This window comes from Lycorma delicatula, chromosome 3 (genome assembly GCF_047948215.1).
Source record: "Lycorma delicatula isolate Av1 chromosome 3, ASM4794821v1, whole genome shotgun sequence".
Lineage (NCBI taxonomy): Eukaryota > Metazoa > Arthropoda > Insecta > Hemiptera > Fulgoridae > Lycorma > Lycorma delicatula.
Window position 1 is genome coordinate 55,656,532 of NC_134457.1, and position 20,448 is coordinate 55,676,979.

At 28.8% G+C, this 20,448-nt stretch overlaps 1 long non-coding RNA gene across 1 annotated transcript in view; it reads left to right on the forward strand.

The window, feature by feature from the left end:
* Positions 1-20,448, forward strand: part of LOC142320889 (uncharacterized) — a 386,977-nt gene that overhangs the window by 223,515 nt on the left and 143,014 nt on the right. Inside the window, exon 3 of the long non-coding RNA XR_012755500.1 lies at positions 19,719-19,766. This is a non-coding gene — a long non-coding RNA (uncharacterized LOC142320889). The remainder of the gene's footprint in view (positions 1-19,718; positions 19,767-20,448) is intronic.

Below are 20,448 nucleotides of genomic sequence, written 5' to 3' on the forward strand. Positions count from 1 at the left end.
AAAGAAATATTCAAGAAAAACTATAATTGTAAAAATGTGTATTTGTCATTAATCTCACAGCGGTTTGTTTATTATTACTAGCATTTCTTCAATTTAAAGTTTTTGATAATTGTTGTCTACAACAGTCAAGAAACACATAAAACTTTGGATGAGAAAACTTCTTGTTGATTCAATCATAATTTAGGTATATTATTTACTCTTAAACAAAAAAAGCACACACAATTTCATTATGTAACTGAAAAATTAAACAGAGTGGTATTTGGCCAATGATGAATTTATATAATTTTAAATTATGTAATAAGACATAACCATGCACATGATGAAATTTTTAATTGTAAAAACATCACTTCCTGTGACTTATACAGGTTTGTGTATGATTTTAACATGTTTTTTTTTTATAACTATAGCAATTAATGTTAAGTGTAACACACTTGAGGAATATTGTTGTCCTATGAAAATCTTTGTTAAATACTGTTCAGTCTACAGAAAGAGTTTTTGATTAGTTAGGAACTCCTGAATAAAGCCTGACATATCCTTGAAGCCCACCATTTGAATCTCACTCCTTCCAGGAGTTCAATGTATGTCTTCTTCTAAAGGCTGTGTTGTGCCTTCTCAAGGTTGAAAGAATAGCAGCAAGGCTTTGGCAAAGAGTAGAAGCAGTCTGTACTGCTGCTTTGAGATCAATTAGGTGCTTAATGAAAGAACTCTTTTATCAGACCTGTACAGTTCAAAACTCTTCACATAAATTTCTTTATAGTTCCAATTTAATTCCACAATTCAAAGGTAGTTTTTTCTAAAAATACTTTACTAGTTTGTGGTTTATTATTCTCTCCACTGGTTTGCACAGAACACGCTATTAATACACGGATTAATAGAACAGTAACTAGAGGTACTTAACTTTTCTGTTTTTTCCCAAATAAAAAGTGACAAATGATTAATGAAAAAAACCAAATTTCTACTTTTTCCATTTTTTAATTCCTACTGTGACTGTTTACTTATAAAATAATAAATAATGTTTCATTTTTTTGGTGAACATTAATATAGTAAAGAAAGTTACCTTTCTTTCCTATGTAAATGCTCTTATAAAAATTGACCTTTAAGAGAAAGAATAAAAAAAAAATACCAGGGGAAGACAGAATTAGCAAATTTCAAAGAAAGTGAAAAATCTGAGGTAAAATATTTTTTTAATTAAAAATGTAAATAAATATGCGGTACTTCCGTATTAACGCCACCGCAGCTACAGTTTTATTTAAAAACAAAGTAGTCAATCGGATTTCGGTGGAAAATGAACAGTCTCTTTTTTAATTTTAATAAACGGTTATTTATATTTATTTATTTTATAAATATAATTTAACCAAACTTGACCTACGCTCGCTAGCCTTGACTAATTAACACCGTAATTTTTTGAGTATTTATTTAATAAATTCAGTAATTATTGCAATTATTTATTATTTAAATAATCAAAACACTCTTGTTAATTAGTCAAGGTTAGCGAGCGAAGGTTAAGTTTGGTATATATTTATAAAATAAATAAATTATAACCATTTATTAAAATTAATAAAGAGACTGTTTTGAATTTATGTTAAACTCTATATCGGCCCATTTTCCACCGAAATCCGATTGACTACTTTGTTTTTTAATAAAGCTGTAGCTGTGGTGGCGTTAATACGTGAGTACCAAATGTGCTTGTTGGAAAGCTGTATGAAGAAATACTTTGTCTAAGTAATATCCTAAAAGAAAGAAAGTGAATGATAGTGAAAAGTATAAAGAAACAAAATTTGCTTAATATAATTATATTCTCAGAAATGTTATTATTTCTTAAATATATTACAAGAAAAATGTGGTATTACAAAAGTCTTAATTCAGAGGTATGACTCATTAACAGAATTCTCATTTAAACTGACTAAAGCTGAATAATATTATTGCTGAGTTTAACTAACAAAGTTTTTCTTTAGCTTTAATGCAGCAATCCAAACATAAATTGTATCAACTGTGATTGTTATTCTAAGAAAAATGTGATAAAAAGAGCCTCTAACAAACTTCTCTTTTTACAAAGTTTTTGATGAAATGTTAAGGCCTTCTTTATTCTACAGAAGAAAGTATACAAGAGCTGCAATGGACATAGATTAAATTTTATTGAACAAAACTTCTCACTTAATATACAGACAAAAAGAAACATCAAAAAATGAAAAATTAATTCCAAGGCAAATGATGAAAAGCATGCCTGTACTGAGGATTTATCTTTATTTCTTTCATAAAAATTTGAAATGTGCAATTTCACTTCATAACTTAACAATTTACTATTGCGACAAAACTGAAGACAACTCTTTTGTTTTATATAAATGAAGTTTATGAATGTGTTTTTAAGTATACTTTTAGTTTCATTGTTTCTATAATTCTTTTCAAAAACGATTCTTTTATAATGATAAAGAAATAATTTCCAGTAATTAGAATGTTTCACTTTTATAGCCATATGTTCACAAAATATAACATTAAAGTGAAAGAAATAGATTTGGGTAAGTTTATTTTGACCAGCATTCCCTATGGAATCCTTCTGGCAATCCCAATGTTAGCTTGAAGAATAAGATAATCAGTTCATAGGTTATTAAATAATTGCAAATGATCTTTTTTTTAAATTTCTTAATATAATTAATTATAAAACAATTCATATTAGATTATTAATTTTTGGATAGAAGCCAAAACTATTTTATTTTAACATAACATTTTTAAAATGTATATCATATCATATGTTTTTTTTACAGTCATGATAGAGTTATGACAATTTGGTGATAATATTTTAGAGTTATGAAAATTACTTTGGTTTAGTATTTTATTATAAATTTTTCTTTTTATAATGTTCATCACTGAGTGTATGGAAACATCTGTTACAGAAAATTCTTTCTTGAATTTTAAATGTTTTGTGCCTGTTTTCTTAACTAGTTTAATCTTCTTTAATTCAAAATATGAATAAATTTGTTCACTAACCTCAGTTTCATTGACTTGCAACCAAAGTAACTCTAAACCATTTTAGCTATAGCTAAAATGTTTTTAGCATTTTAGCTTGTAGCTGTGTAACTTATAAAATTAATGAAACGTTGTAAATCACATAGTAACTCCCCCCCAAAAAAAAATTCAATGTGATCTAGTAAACCAAATTTCTTACATTCTTATGAAGTAAAAAAATTGTAAAGTCATCTTCTTCTTCTTTTTCTTGCTCTCCTGGATAGGCATTAAACCTGTGTCAACTTTAAGCAGAAATCATAACCACCTGTTAGTGGTCTCCCCACACTTTTCTTTCCTCTTGATTTATAATTAATTACTTGCTTAACCAATTTATCATTGTCCAATCTAGACATATGCTGAAGCCAATTTTACTTGAAACGCACAGTTCATTCATTAAGAGAGAATATATCTATTTCTCTTCCTATATCATCGTTCTTAAATTAATCCCATCTAGTACAACCTTTTACTGATCTAAGAAATCGCATTTCTGTTGTCTGAACGTTTGACTTAGTCCTTGTGCGATCAACCAATACCTCAATTCCGTACAGAGGGACAGCCATTACTTTGTATCTTAACTTCAACATTGTATCTGTTCTAACTTTATTGCGAAGGGATCTTGCTGTCCCACACATATTTTGAAAACTCTGAATTTTATTTTCTGCATCTGTATCTGATCTAAATCTGATATTGCATCCTAAATATTTAAAATGTAAAACCTGTTTAATCAATTTGTTTTCCAGAATTATTTTTGATTTTATCGTATCTTACCCCAGAAGGCTTTGTTTTATTCATTTATATTTTTAAATTATATTGACTACATATGTTATTCAATTCATATTAATATCTCTGTAAAGCTTCTTCTCAGGGCTGTATAATAAACTGATTATCTTTAAAGAGTAATCTATTTAAAACAGTTGTTCTGGGACTGAGCGTTATACCATAATAAACATTACTTTTCCATTGTCTCACAATGTCGCCATTGTAAATATTAATAGGTGTAGACGATAAACTACATCCTTGTCTTATACCTATATTAGTTTCTACCAAGCCATTCCTTAAAGCCATTATTTATTACAATTTTTGCTTTAAAACAAAAGACCTTTAATCACTTTTATTAAGTGCAGTGTATAACCTCTTTTTATCATAATTTCCCAGAGCTTCTGCCTTAAGACACGATCAAAATCTTTTTGATAGTCAACAAATGCAATGTGTGATTATAAACCAAACTCCCTCCTCTTTTCAATCACTTGATTAAATATAGTTACATTATCAATGCAAAATCTACCTCTACAAAAACCTTTTTTTTTTCTCTCCCAACAAAGCCTCTGAAATCCATTGAAGATGCTTATTTAAGATCTGAGAGTACACCTTATAAACAGAGTTTAATATGCTTATTCCTCTGTAATTTTCACATTGCCTTTCTTAAAAAGATATATAAACTGCAACTTGCCAAGACTCAGGCATTATGCTTGACTTCCATCACATATTGTAAATATGCAACAATCTAAAATAAATTATTGGTCCATCATACTTCAACAACTCAACTTGTACACTACCTATACCAGCTGCCTCTTTATTTCAGGTTTGTTTCAATGCCATATGAACTTAAAAGTTATATGATCCCCATTGTAAACATAATCGAACTCATAGATTTCTTCTACTACATCATCTCTACCATAAATCATGATAGCAGGCGATCCTCTGTTCAATCTTAATTGTACGTATCTGGCAACATCTTTCTCGGATTTATTGAGATGTTTCATTATCTCATACCCAAAGGTTTGTCTTTCATGCAGATCGCTCTCCACCATGCTTACAAATCTATCCCATTACTTCTGGTGTGCTTTACAAACAGCTGCCTTATAACGATTTCTCTTTTTTTTATAAATTTCCTCATTTTATTCCGTTTTATTTTGTAACATCAACAGGTATGCTTATCTTTTTCCATGAACTATTCTATGTAGATCTTCATTCCATATGCACAAGCCTCACAATCCCTTATGCTTCTTTGTAATCGCAACAACTTCATAAGCAATACTTATAAAACATTATTCCAAATTACACCATTCTTGATTTACATTCGCAACGGTTTCAATCACAATCAAGTGTTCTTTCAGCCACTTCTGGTAAAAATCACAAATAAAGTCTTCCTGTAAAATATGCACTTTAAAAACTTCTTGTCCTGTCTTGTACGGGAAAACGTCTTTTCCCATATTAGTTCTTCTCCACCTTGCCCAAAGTTTTAATGTTGAGGTGACCATAAAATGAAAAGAACCTATATATTCTCTGTGCCTCACTCCAACATCTTCAACTGCTGATCTCAACTTTTCATTCACAATAATATAACCTATTATCGCTCTAATACTATGAGTCGACCAAGTATATTTATGGATACCTTTTTCCTGAAAAATGAGTACTTATTAAAATGAGAACTTATTAAAGCTAAATTGCCTCAGTTCAACCCCATTACTATTTTGACAACGTTTTCCAAAAAAACCCAACAACACCTTCAATTGGTTGATTTCTAATCCTTACACTGAAATCTCCACACAAAACTAAGTGATTAAATTAAATTTATCACATTGTTTCTGCAAAGATTTATAGAATATTTCTGTTTCCTCTCTCTGACCTTCTTTCGGAGTATAAATTCCTATAATAATTAGAGGACCTCTATCAATCTAGAATCTTGCTAACACCAATCTCTCATTAACAAACTAATAACTCTGTAGCTTCTGTTTCCACTTCCTATTAATTAATACTGCTACTCCACAGTAAGCTCTTCTACTTTGGGTTACACCAAATCATCTTTATGTAAATCATAGTATAATCTTCACATTCTTTAATTCCCTGAAGTTTTTTTTTGTTTCGGTAATCACAGCAACATAAACTTCTTGTCTTTCAGTATTTCAACTAGCTCATTCTTTGATTCCCAAGCCACGTACATTCCAAACAATTAATTTTAATTTATCCTTTATCCCTAATTTCTGATTTTTATGTTTCTGGTTATTGCTATTACCAATAATTTTGTCTTGATTTTCTGATTGAAAATTTTGAATAAGAAAAGAGTTCTTCTAAAAGCACTACCAATGCTTTGCAGAGTAAGCCCAGTGGTGGAACTGCCACGTAAGAGCTCCTGGACATGCTCTGGGATTGTTCAAAGACCTACCTCCTAGGCTCTCTGCCCTCTCTGCAGTTGGGAATTTCTTCCTGATCCACCTTCAAGGCCATTGATCGGTTCACTGGTTTTTGTCTACCTTGGGTATTTTATTTCCCTAGAACTCTCCAACCATAGTTGTTAAGTATACCCCATCATCAGGGGCAGCACCCAATAGCAGATCCAGTAACAGCCACGGGAAAAGTTATCTACATCAATGAAAAGTTCTTATTCAGTTTTTTGTCAGTAATGTAAAATTGCAAATGGAAATGATGTTTTAATATTACGTTAACTGCATGCTGTTTTAAATTTTACTACTTTGTTAGATATTAATTCTCTTTCACCTATCTAATTCTTTATGTACTAATTTTTTTTCCCCTAGATAATGTTCTTTTGATAGTAGTAATATCTCAACTATTATATAAAGTTACTGGTAACTTAATGTTACCTAACATTAGTTAGTGGTAACTTTGTTACCATTTTATTGAAATGTTTCAGTTTAGTAACTGCTGTTCCTTGGGGTCTATCTGCTGAAATCTGAAACAATTTTCATGAGTACTTAGATAATAAATAACAAAGTTCTTGTAACATATCTACTTTTGAATAAAAAACATCAAAATTTGCTAACTTCGATACTTGACTTGTACAGTGATTCTAAAATTTGTTATATCTTTATATATATCTACTTTTAAAATAGCAATATTTTCTAAGTTTTGAAGTTTTTTTATTCAATTCATGTATCAGTAATCATCCAATTTAATTCTAAAGTTGTGAAACTACACGCTTCTATAAGATCTAGATCAGCAGTTCTCAAACTGTGGTACCTGTACTACTGGTGGTAAGTGAACAGTCACAATTACAAAAAAAACAAAAATTTTGTAGTGTAATTATTATAATACAATAAAAATTATTTGTTTATAGTAACAATAAGAACATCAGTTGTTCAACTACATGCAACCCTGATGGATTCTTATATTCCGCAGTGAATATGCAGCGACTTGTTTGTCCCATGTTGCACATGTACTAACAAGTTTCTTAATGGCCATAAAAGAATTGCCATTCATTCCAGCAGTTAAGCAAATTGATCATGGTAAACCTATAGACAGATGGATACAGTTACTTTCTGTGTTTTACATACTGTGATAATCTGATTTGAAAATATTGTTACTGTGTTACTTATTCATTTGATAAAATTGAATTGCTAGTGTTGGCATACATATCTTGAAAGGTACTTTTTTCTTAAATACATACGTATTTACATACTTTGGTTGAATTAATTTGATTTAGTTTAGTCGATGTAAAATATAATTCTTATGTAAGGATAAGTAGCTTAATAGAGTGAGCAACGATAGGCAAAACATCAGTTAAAAATCTTGTACCACCGAGTTCGACTTCTGAATCAGAATTTGCAATGAATTAAGATTTTTTCCTACTAAAATAAAAACAGTTGGAAGAAAATAGCATCTGAGTATAGAACGTAATATTGAATTTACTGTCACAGATGTAAACATTGAGGTCAACATTGAGCAGTACTTCATTCTGTAACTTGCTTTGAAATTCTTTCTTTTCCTTCCAACATTCAATGAGAATACAAACCTAATGATTTTTTTGTTTGAAAATTGTCATAGATAAAATGCACAAAGAAAATTATGTCATATTTTACAGCCAGTACTCAAAAAGCAGTGGAGGCGTCTTTTTTAGTGAAGTTAAGAACAAAGTAAGGTGAGTAACATGTAGAAAATCTCACACAATTTTCATTGATACCTGCTATGAAAAAAGGAAGAAAGAAACTCAAAAAAAAATCAAAAAGATTTAAAAAACTAATTATATATGCAAATCAATTATTTAAAATACAAAAAAGGGTCAAAGAAAATAAAAGGAATAATAAACTTATGGTGACTTCTATCCTAGGTGAATCATCAGCTAAACAGCTAAATACAACATCATTGTCAAATGATACCATGTTCTGCAGAATTGAAAGTATGGCATTAAATGTTAAATAGGACTTAATAGATCAAGTCAAAAATAGTAATTTTTTCTCCATATAACTCAATGAGAGCACAAATGTAAGAAACTACGCTCAACTAATGGTTTATGTACAGTATGTATTTCAAAGTACAATTAAAAGGATTATTTATATTATGAGCTATCAACACTGACTATAGCTGATGAAATATTCAAAAAGCTAAATTACTTCTTTGCAGAAAATGAACTGCATTGGAAGCAACAGTCTTCTACTGAAGGCCTTCTGTATTGATATCTTCTGTTCTGATGGTGCTTGAGGTATAACAGGAAAATATGTAGGTGTTATCAATAAATAAAAATTTGGTGGAAATAGAAAGTTGTACCTTCACTCATTGCAGCAGAAAATTTTAGCAGTAAAATGGTGCCTAAATCTTTTAAAGATGTTCTCCAGAACGCCATTATGGAGGTCAATTTTATTAAATTTCATGCTTTAAACTTTCATTTATTTTCAAAACTGTGTTCTGAAATGGATAGAGGATTATTAAAACTTCAAACTTATGAAAAGATAAATTCATTTAAATATAATAAATGCCCCTTTAACTTCAAACATTTTCATTCGCTCCTGCAACCACTTTCAGTGTTGGGTGCTGTCATTAACTGATGATTGATGTTATTGCTTGCAGGTTTTTTTTATGTATTTAAAATTTAGTTGAAAAGTGTCTTGGATCTGTTCATTTAATATATCCTTGTCAGTTTTTTGAATGTTGATATATTTAATAATGTTAAATCCTATTAAGATTTGGTCTTTTTAGTGTTGTATATGATATCAAGGTTATAGCTAATGTTGATCAACTTGTGATTTGCACCTTTGAGGTGGTTAGTGAATGTTGATTCTGTGTTGTTGGGGAGAGTTTTAAATATTCAGTATATCTTTGTTTAACGCTACATCCATTTGACCAACGTGGAACATTATGCATCTGAAGCAGTTCAGTATATTTATTACTGGGTATTTTGTTTATTTGCGATTCTGTTCTTTTTGTAATAATTTTTACATACAAAAAAGAACTACATATTAACATATTCCAACAAATGAAATATTTAAACACCAAATAATAGACTTAATGAACAGATCTTATTCAAATTTAAAATAGTTTTCAACCATATTCTTAACATGTGACTGGTAACTCACAAAAACCACACCAATAACACACATGATGCTAGATGAAAACAATTGCACTAGACACTGAAGATCATCAACAAGTGTAATTAAAAATATTTGAACTAAATTAATAAAAATGTTGTATTTACTACATTTGGTTTGGTTAATTATATTTTAACAAATTAATAAATAAATAAAATATATTTTTTTAACAAAAATAAAAGAAGTGTAATAATTAATAACATTAGAAACAACATCATTAAAAGTGAAGTCTGTTTTTTTAATCTTTTAATAGAAATATTAAATTAAAGTTAAAGTATAAATAGTGCTGAAGAATCAAAAGACATTCGTTTAAATGATGAATCGTGTTTTAAAATAGTACAGCTAATATGTATGATTTATTTTCAAAATTCTTTATTATATTGCCCAAATTTAAAATTTTTACCACAGCACTGTAAGATACATAAATATAACTGAAATTTATCACCTATCCTTTTATTTTCAGTAATGTCCTACTTCCTGTCATTCCTTAGAATTCCATAATCCAACAGTTAATCTTCTGGCTGTTATTTTTATCCCTACCACTTATCATTCCATTACTCATGCATGTCTTTAATTTTACTTACTTTTTATTTTTTGAGGCATTATAAAAAGGCATTATAAAAGGAGATTAGAATGTGTTTATTAAGCTAAGCTAAGCTTTAATGCGTTGTAAAGTATCATTAATTGTGAGAATGAAATATTCATCAAATTTATTAATTTAGTACTGGTCACATACTTTTAATCCTCATGTCATGTAAAACGCATGCATATCCATTTCTTTAGTAAAAATACAAAACTGTAGTTGGTTAAAACTAATAGCTTTAAAAATATTATTTCTTTAAATAAAATTAAACTTGTTTAAATTTACTTTATGAATATTAATATTTCACAAAATACAAGGAATATCTGTAAAAGGTTATTGTTTATTTTTTACTAATAGTAACAAACATTAAACAACGTGTTTCTTTATTAATAAAAATATTTTTCCAACAAACTACTATATAATCCCTCTTTAAAAAATAAATAATTCAATTTAAATTACAGCAAATTTATACAAATTTTAATCAGTTCGTTATATTCTGTGTCAAACATTTGATATCTTTAATTTTTCTATGCTCTTTCACTTTTATGTATATCCTATTTGTTTTATAATAGGTTGTACTACATAAGAAAACTAGCCATTAGACACATTGTGACAAATATGTGTTTATTTAATATGAGGGTGACTGCTTATTAGAAACATCTGATTAGCATCTTTAAAATTCAAAGACATTATAATTCTAAATAAACAAAGTTGTAATTCTCTAGGAAGGTGGTGAAAATTTTTGGATAATTTTTTTCTATAAATGCTAAAGAGGCTATTGACAATAAAAAAAATAAAAATTTTTACATATTAAATGCAATTGTAACTTGGGAGATGGATTTAAATGTAAAATAAATTAAGAATTAAAAAAAGTATTTTTTGTTACCACAGACCATTGAAGTGGAACAGGCCAAACAAAATTTTATAGATGAGAATTAAATATTATTTATTTTGACCAAAACAAGTTTTATCCAATTTTTGAAAAATCTAATAAATTCTCTCCCTTCAAAGGTAGTTAATCTTGACCAAGTTTGAAGATATACAGTCAACAAGGTTCAGATTATAGGTGTATGCATTACATACATATTCACAAACAAAAGTAAATTTTCTGTACTTGGGAGAATTGGAACTTTTTTCTTATTAATTTGAATTATTTAAATGTTTTATTTTTATTTTTGGAAAAAAATATTTTTTTAATATCTTCTTAAGGCACAAAACAAGAAAAGACCAATTTAAAAAGTTTATTTTTTACAAATCTGTATAGTTACCAATATATATATATATATATAGCTATAGCTGCTACAGCAGCATATGTCATTATAGAGCTGGGAAAGTAATATTAAATACTCTGCAATGGTTGTACAAACAAGGTCAGGGAATAAATAAAGAGATTTTGCTTTAATGTTACAAAAGTGGACCATACTTATCTTGATCTCTATGCACCCTACTATCTCAAAGCACCATATCAGTTACCAATTACTTATTTCTTTTGTAGAAGTTTTTTTTATTTTCCACGGTTATATTTCTATTTGTGCTTGAAACGTATTCCAACAGCATCAATCTTTTTTTTAATTAATTGACGTAATTTTAACTTCTTTAAGCTGTATTCAGCCATATATATATATATATATTTTTTTTTTTTTTTTCAAAATTATAAGTACTAGGATAGTGAATATTGTCAAAAGCAAAAAATTTAATATTTTCATTTTTCAAGTTCGCATATTATCATACCAGTTATTACTTTTTCCATTGTGTTTGTTCCCTAAAGTGGACAATGAAAATTTTGTGAAATTATTAATGCTCTAATGTCAGTGATAGTGACTGAGTTATAATTCTTTAAATATCAGACAATTCTTACAGCTGCAGTATTTTACTTTATTTTTTAAATAATTACCTGGAAAATAATGTACTAAGCAGTCATTCATTACCATCATTCTCTTATTCATTTATATTGTACTCTCATATTGTCTTCTAACTTTAACTTCATCATTAACATCATTCTTCCCACACCCCTTGTGTTTTCATCTAACTTTCATAAACTACCGTTCTCATCTTTTTTCTTTCAGCTCTGATTTGAAGAAGTATCATGAACTCAGGAGTATCAAATTCAGTTTTTTTTAAACTTCATCATTATCCTTTTATAGAAAAGACAGCAATCAGCTGTCTTTTCCCACCTACGCTGGTCAAGTAATGCAATTCATTTTTGAAATAATCAGTATAAGCTCTATTTGTAACTTTTTGATAAAATAGTTCAGTTTTATTGAAAAACAAAATAATCCTTAAGTGGTGATTGTAAATTTTAAAAAAAGGTTTTTTTAAATTGTTTAAAAAATACAAAGATTTAAATAATTATACCTATCAGTTTTTTTGTCAAGAGCCTACTAAGTTAAGAAAAAATTTTACATTGTCTATATCTTGTCAATGTATCAATTCAAAATTATTTAAATATGTGTAAAGTGATTTCATTTCAATTAGACCTGCATTTTACAGTTTATAAACCCTCATATATTACTCATTCTGCTAGATTACTTATGTACTTTTTTCTCCTGATTCACATTTAATGCTCCATTCTTCTTCTTCTTCTTCTTCTCATGATTCACATTTGTGACAAAAAGGATTTCTCACTGATCATTTTGAGACATTTTTTTTTTATAAATTCATTTGAGCTCTAATATTAATTTTTGTTATAAATTTCTGAATAATTATTTTGTGGGACGAAGTTTCAGAGAGCATCTCTAAAACTACATAAAAAGAGTAAACTCATTAGTTCAACCACACAATCGCACTTCAAGGTAATTTCTACACATTTTATGAGGTGTGTGAGAAAAGTAGTGAGTCTGACTTTTTACTTACCAAAGTTTTTATTTTTTTCAAACAACAATATTATCCCCTTCAAAGTAGTTCCCTTGGGCAGCTATTCACCAGCAGAGTCATTGTTCCCACTCCTGGTAGCAGCGCTGGAAGGCTTCAACTGGTAGGGCTTTTCTGGTCGGTCACAGTATTTTGAATGTTTTCCAGAATTCCAAAATGACGTCCTTTTAAGACATGTTTCAATTTTGGGAAAAGGAAAAAGTCACAAGGACTCAAATCAGTTGAATAGGGGGGTTGAGGAACCGTAGGAATGCGTTTTGAGGTCAAAAATTCCCTGATGGAAATGGCCGTTTGACATGGGGCATTGTCATGATGAAGCATCTACTTGTCTGCAATGTCTAGTCTCATGCGAATCACTCTTTTCCTGAGCCTTTCAAGGACACCTTTATAAACACTTGGTTGACAGTTTGTCTTGGAGGAACAAATTCTTTAGGCACGATATCCCTACTTTCAAAAAAGCAAATCAGTATGGTTTTGATCTTTGATTTGCTCATTTGACATTTTTTCAGTCGAGGAGATGACAGAGTGTGCCACTCTTCGCGTTGCCTCTTTGTTTCAAGATCGTACTCAAATATCCAGGATTCATCACCTGTGATCACACGATTGAAGAATTCTTGGTCATTGTAAGTCCTCTCAAAAAGATCAACGCACATGTTTCTTTAATTGTTCTTCTGTTCCATTGTGAGGTTTTTCAGCACCAATTTTGCACAAACCTTTCGCATGTCCAAATCGTCTGTCAAAATTTGATGTACTATGAAAGTGTTTAAATTTAACTGTTCACTCATCATCCTATTGTTAAACAACGATCTGATCTCACAAGAACCATCACACGCTCAACGTTTTTGTCAGATTTTGAAGTTGAAGATCTTCCTGAGTGAGGTTGATCTTCAACGTGTTCTCAGCCTTCCAAAAATTATTTGTGCCAGCAGAAAACTTGTGCTCTTGATAAGTAATGTTCCCCATAGGCCTGTTTCAAATTTTCAAAGTTCCCACTCGCAGATTCTCTAAGTTTAACACAAAACTTGATTGCACAACGTTGCTCTAAATTCTGATGCTCCATTTTCATAATGCACAACAAAAACACAACTTCACTGATGGCGCTGTCAAAAATAATGTGTTGGCTGAACGGAGTTGAAACTTGTACTGAGCATGTGGAAGGGATGAACAAACCGGTCTAGCACAGACCGGTAGACACTGTGTTACAAGATTGCTTGCAGTGTTACCAATCTCGTTACTTTTCTCCCACACCTCATACTTCTGTTGTATAAATTCATTTTTACTCCAATCCATCAGTCAAATTTTGTGTTTTGCTAAAATTGTGTGTAGTGTTCGATAAATTAATTACAAAGATTGTAGAATTCATTTCTTCTCAGTGAATACAATCATCTAAGAATTTATAGTTTAAATATTTTCAGTTTATACTATTTTAAATGTAATTTTTTTGTTAATGTAAATAATTCAGGTAAATAATAAAATCTTAAGTTAAGAAATGGTAAGCTGATTAAAATGTTTTTAATGACACTGTCTTGATGAAAGCTAAAACAAAATAAAACTAATTTGTTTTGTTTGAAAACAATATTAAAACAAAGAGTTTTAACACATTAATAAAACAACATAAAAGTAAAATAAAAAGGAAAATTAAACGATAACTTGGCTTCATAATAGCACTGTTGAACTTTGTTGATAAATAATTGTAAAAATTCCAATTAAAAGGAATGCTTACACTTTTAGGGATGGATAATCCTGCTACTTGTTGACAAAAAACATTAAAGATTTTTCTTATTTACCTTATTTCAGTTTCTACTTTCACCCTTGCTTCCTATTGTTTTTTTTAAAATTAATATACTTATTTTTCATCAGTACTGACTTTTTTTTTCACATTACTTACTATATTTTCTTAACTTCACAAAAAGTGATCTTTGTACCAAAACATTCCTGTCATTACTCTACAATAATGTCAGTACAAACATCAACTGTAAATTTAGAATTTTGAATTTCCTTCCAATTGCAACTTATGTTACCATCTAAATATATTCTTATTAAATTTTTATTATTGATATTAGATAATATTTTTTTATAAGCAAAACCTGTTAGTCTCCTTTTACCAGCATAAAATATATAAGAACTGTGTAGCATTTGCATTTTGGAATTATTTATGTTTACTATGACAATAATTTTTATATAAAGATTATTAATCAACGTAGTATTATTTTCCTCTATTCTCCTGTATTTTTCATACATTTATTCTTTTCATATTAGTCACTTAATCCACATGATGAAAAATATTTTCTAGAAACCATACGTGCATGTAAATTTTTCTTAAATGTCAACAATTAAGATTTTTCACATTTAAGAGAAATTTAGTTATCAAATGACTATAAAATTTAACTTTCATTAAACAGTTTTTTTTTAATTTAATGTTTTTTAATAGATTTTATTAAGTAGTCAACATATGTGTTGAAGTAGTAATTTTTTATTTTTACCTACAAGGCTTCGAAGCCTGGTTAGACTCATTATATATTTGTACAAAATCTACTTTTCATCTTCTTAAAAAAAAAAGAAAAATGACTTCAGCTGTGGCAAATCAACATGTAGTAGTTGTTAGGCATAAATGAATAAATATTCAACATTTTAATTTTTTTACAAAAGAACTTCATTTTGTTAGATGACAAAATATAGTTTTGTCTAATCAGTTAATTTATTGAGAAGGTAGAGTGCAGACACACACACACACACACACACACACACACACACACACACACACACACACACACACACACACACACACACACACACACACACACACACACACACACACATATATATATATATATATACACACACACACACACACACATGCACAAACAAACACAAACATACACAAACACACACACACACACACACACACACACACACACACACAATCTTTATAAATATATTCTGTTACTTTTGTATGTGTAGGATGAAAGCTAAAAAACTGATCAAGTAAAACAATTATTACCACTCATAATGCAAAAAAAAAAAAAATAGGATTAATATATGTATTTATATCCAAAATTATGTTTTATAAACATAAAATATTTTCTCTAATATTTATTGTCGTAGAATGATCTTTATTTAGTTCAATCAATGTTTGCTGTAAGGTTTAGTTAAATATTTTATCTAAATCCATAAAAAAAGATACAGGATTAACCCATTTTTTATACTTACAGTCACATTATTCTGTTTACTCAAATAATTAACAAACAATTTTTTTTCATTGTGCATAACAAACAGTTTTTTTTCATTGTGCAGTCTATAAATAGTTTGTTTGCATTAGTTTAAATATTGTTTTATTTTAAACATTACCTAGACAGTAATTAAGTATACTTAGGTTTTTAAGTAATGATAAGTAACACCCCTAAGTTAAAACAGACTAAGTATAAAAAAAAGGTAAATTTGAAAGCAAAAGAAAAAAAAATGAAGAGTTTGTAGTAACATTGTAATGCAGTTACTGTGGCCTCTACCACAATTCCTTTGGAATACAAATTAGTTAATTAACATGAGCCATAGCTTGTCCCAACAGAACCTTTCAACCTCCTTCCATAACTCTCTCTGTTCCTCATTCTCTCTTCCCTTCTTCACACATACACAAACACACGCACAATCATTTCCTCAAATTCTTTTTCTCAGTTGCTTGCTCACTCATCCTTTCAAAGTTGTCTTTTTTTTGTTTAAATTAAAGCATACTTAACTTCAAAGCAAAATTAGAATTTATTATTAAAATATTATTTCTAAAAGTCTCTTATTAAGAAAATAAATGAGTAAACAAGTTCAACTTTTTTTAAATTCTGTTTTAGCCAAACTATTTTTTATGTTATAATAAAAATAATTTATCACAATTATTCATACTCAAACTTTCATTCCATAATAAATTAGTGGCTCACATGCTTATTTATAATTTTTTAATCTCTATTATTAGAAACAAAACTCATGTAATGCATCATTGAATATGTAAGTTACTAATCCACTGATTTAAATATCATTCAGTCATATTCCTTCTCATCTTATTTTTTCCATATACTTACCTCACTCACATTATTACTTAATAATAATGATTTTTTTTTTCTTGGGAAGTAGATGTGGTTTCCTACAAGACTGAGAGAAGATATTTTATAGAGGTCAGTAATAGCATCTTTGCTAGGGCAGCAGGATGAAACTTGCAGGAAAGAATTAACAACTAAGAGTATTTCAAAACTGTAGTATAATTGGATGTGAAAGAGGACAAATAAATTAACAACAGAATAAAGAAATCTGATCATCCGTGTTATCAAATCCACTGCTAGGAAAGAAGGAAGTAAGCCTGGAAGCCAAAATAAAGATACAAAATCTTGATTTTCTATCCCACATTAGAAAATGAAAAATATTATGCTCTAGAAAATTTTAAAAGTCTATTTAATATAAAATGAGGTACATAAGAAGGGCTGCAGTATAAGTGGGAGGGATAGAATAAAAAATACAATAATCAGAGAACAGTTGAAAATACAACCAGTCACTTTGATGGAAAGTTACTGAGTTGGTTTGGTAGTGACAATAAAAACATATGGGGGGTTATAAATGAAAGAACTATCTGAATAATATATTGAAGAGAAAGGTAAAAAAATTTTTTTAGGAGATTAACATGATATGATGATAAAACAAGATCACAGTTTTTATCATGGTGCTTTTATTAACAGTTGCATGATTGATTTCAAAATTTCATTCATCCAAAATGTTGGTAATTGCAAAAAAATAAATACACATTTCTTTAATTTTAGTAAAATGAAATAATTTACATAAAATAACTGTTAATTTGTGTATAAAGTGTCATAACAAAATCATTACAGGTATTTCGGCAAAAGAAACACCTATTAAAAATTCAGCGCTAGGAATACTATTAAAACTTTACTAGGATCGATTATAACAGTCTAATATTAAATACAGATGAAAGTGTTGTGCTTCTCAGAAAGAAGCAGTATTGCTGATCATGCTTCCAATATTAATAATGACATATTTTTGTTGTCTATAAAGCAAAATTTTTTGATATTTATTAGATAAGTTTTCATGAGATGTTCAAATTAATTCTGTTTGCAACAAAATCAAACCATATTGTTTTGTTTTGCTTTAATAAAATACAAAGCTTGTCAACATTAATAAATATTTATTATGCTTTTATATATTCCCCTCTCAAGTATAATATCTCTGGGGCTATCTTGAAAAGTCTGAACAAGTTTTCAAGATAAAAAAAAGAGATTGTCAGATAATTTTTTAGTATCCATAAGTTTAAATTAAGTGAACAGATATTTAGAAAATCAAAAATGTTAATTTATTCGTGTTTTTATATTTGTGAATATACAATCTTTGAAAAAAAGATATAGTTACTTATTCTTAAAATAAAATACAATATCCACCTCTACTAAACCAGTAAACAGAACTATTTTCATGTTAATAAACAAAATACTTCTGCTTAAGAAAAGTCTTATTGTGTTTCCACTGCCATTTTTAATAAATTATCGAACCATTTAAAAAATCTTCCACCAATTTATTTGAAATAAATTAAAAGACTTTCTTTTATAGAAACAATATTACTCTGCCTATGAATTTTTAAATACTACTAAAATTAAATATTTAAATAAATAATTATTAGAAAAAAAATAATCCAATTTACTAATTGTACAAATCTACCTAGAATAATTATGAAAAATGAACAAAAAATAGTTAAGCAAGTTTTTCTTATTTTCTTACAATGAACAGTATTTGCCACATGACAAGCCTGCAATTCACTATTGTCTCCATCAGTTTGCACAAAATGCTTGTCAAGGAGATAGGGCAGTAATCCGAAGGGTATGCTTTATAATAATGGCCTGGTAGCCATTATTACCATCTTTAAATACTGGTAAATAACGGCTTTCGACCAGATGGGTGAGAAGACTTGCGCAGAGAACAAAACATAAATATACAATAGGTTTTGTAACATCAAATTGGGAAGATGTGAGAATATACTGAGACAAATATCGTCAGGTCTCAGGGGATGTGTCACTTGAGTTCTTTAGTATATGAAACAATTCACTGAATGTAAAGGGAACATTTAATTCACCGACCGAATCACTAATGTTAAGTGGTACTATTTCCATCTGCATCTTACAGCTCTGAAATTTTTGGTACATGATGAAGTGAGAGACACCAAACAAAAACAATGTGCCAAGTTAGTTGCAAATACAGTAGATGGTATAAGAAGTTTTCCATTGTGAATAAGTTCAAGAATAGATTGTTTCTGCAGTCTGCAAATTGCACAAAACTTCTTTCACACAGTAGATGTGCAAGTAACTTGTGAGATGGTCTCTATCTAATTTGTACATGACTTTCTCCTAGAATCTAAGAATACCTGACAACATACAGCTGTAGCCTTATGGGACAAATTCAGATATTCTTTTGTAGGTTTACGGTTAAACTTATGCTGTGCCTGCCATCGTTTCCTAATCGTGTTTTGGCAATTATCATTCCACCAAGGAACAGAGAGACATCTAGGGTTTCCAGATGTTCGTGGGATGTATCTAATAGCATTCTAAATACCAGGAAGATAAAAGAGATAAGTTGATCAGGGTGTCAGACCTATCATTATACTGTGATGGGAAGGCTTTGTAGTAACCGTTCCAATTTGCTCTTTCAACAATCCAACTCCTTGCCAATTACATGTGTTACCTGTAATATAGTATTTTATAACTGGCGATGAAAACGTGGATTCAAAACATTTGAATGAAAATTGTTAAGTTTAAGCTTGCTGTTTTGGTATGCTAGTTTTAGAAAATGAATATGAAGATGTATGTAATCATTATAATGATTAGATCTTCATTATATTGTTCAATGTGTTGCTCATTTTATTTTCTCTTTCATTTTTAATTTTTATAATATTTTTGTTACAGTATTTGGTTTGTACGCCTGGTCTAAATCCCTATATACCAGATCGACAGGTAATTACTAGTTTTTAATTTATTAGATATAAAGAAATGAATCGGAACTCAATCCTTTGTTTCTTTACTGTAGTGAATCTGTAGTTGTATGATAAAAACAGCAATATTTGTTTTATTTATCGATAATATTACCAGTAAATCATACTGTAAGTTCTACATTTTTATGTTTTAATTAATTTTTAATACTGGAGGAAAAAATATTCCATTCCAGTTTTTAATAATAATGAAAATAATATTTTTGTACCTTTATAACAGTTGGCAAACCTGTTGTAATTTTTTTTTTAATACAGTAATAGAAATTCAGAAATGTTCATACTAAAAAAAAAGAAGAAACTGATTAACAAGTATATTACCAGAGAATCTGGGAGTATTGTAAAAATAAAAATAATGTATAAAAATATATATTAAGTTAAAACATAAAATTTTAAAACTAACCTAATCCTGTTATAGTAAGTTAAAATAAATCTATTGAACAGTGATGACAATACTTGGTACAAAAAGTGACTGAAATACTGACACTTTTTCTTTTTTTGATCGCTTAGAGCAAATTTTCAGCACTTTCTTCAGTGAAGTTACCAGAAGAATGTTACCATTAAAACAGTGAAACAAGTTACTTCATTGTATGAGTTGTTTATTAGCTCCAAAAGATTCTGTTGAAAATTAAGTTCCACTGTTTTAAAAT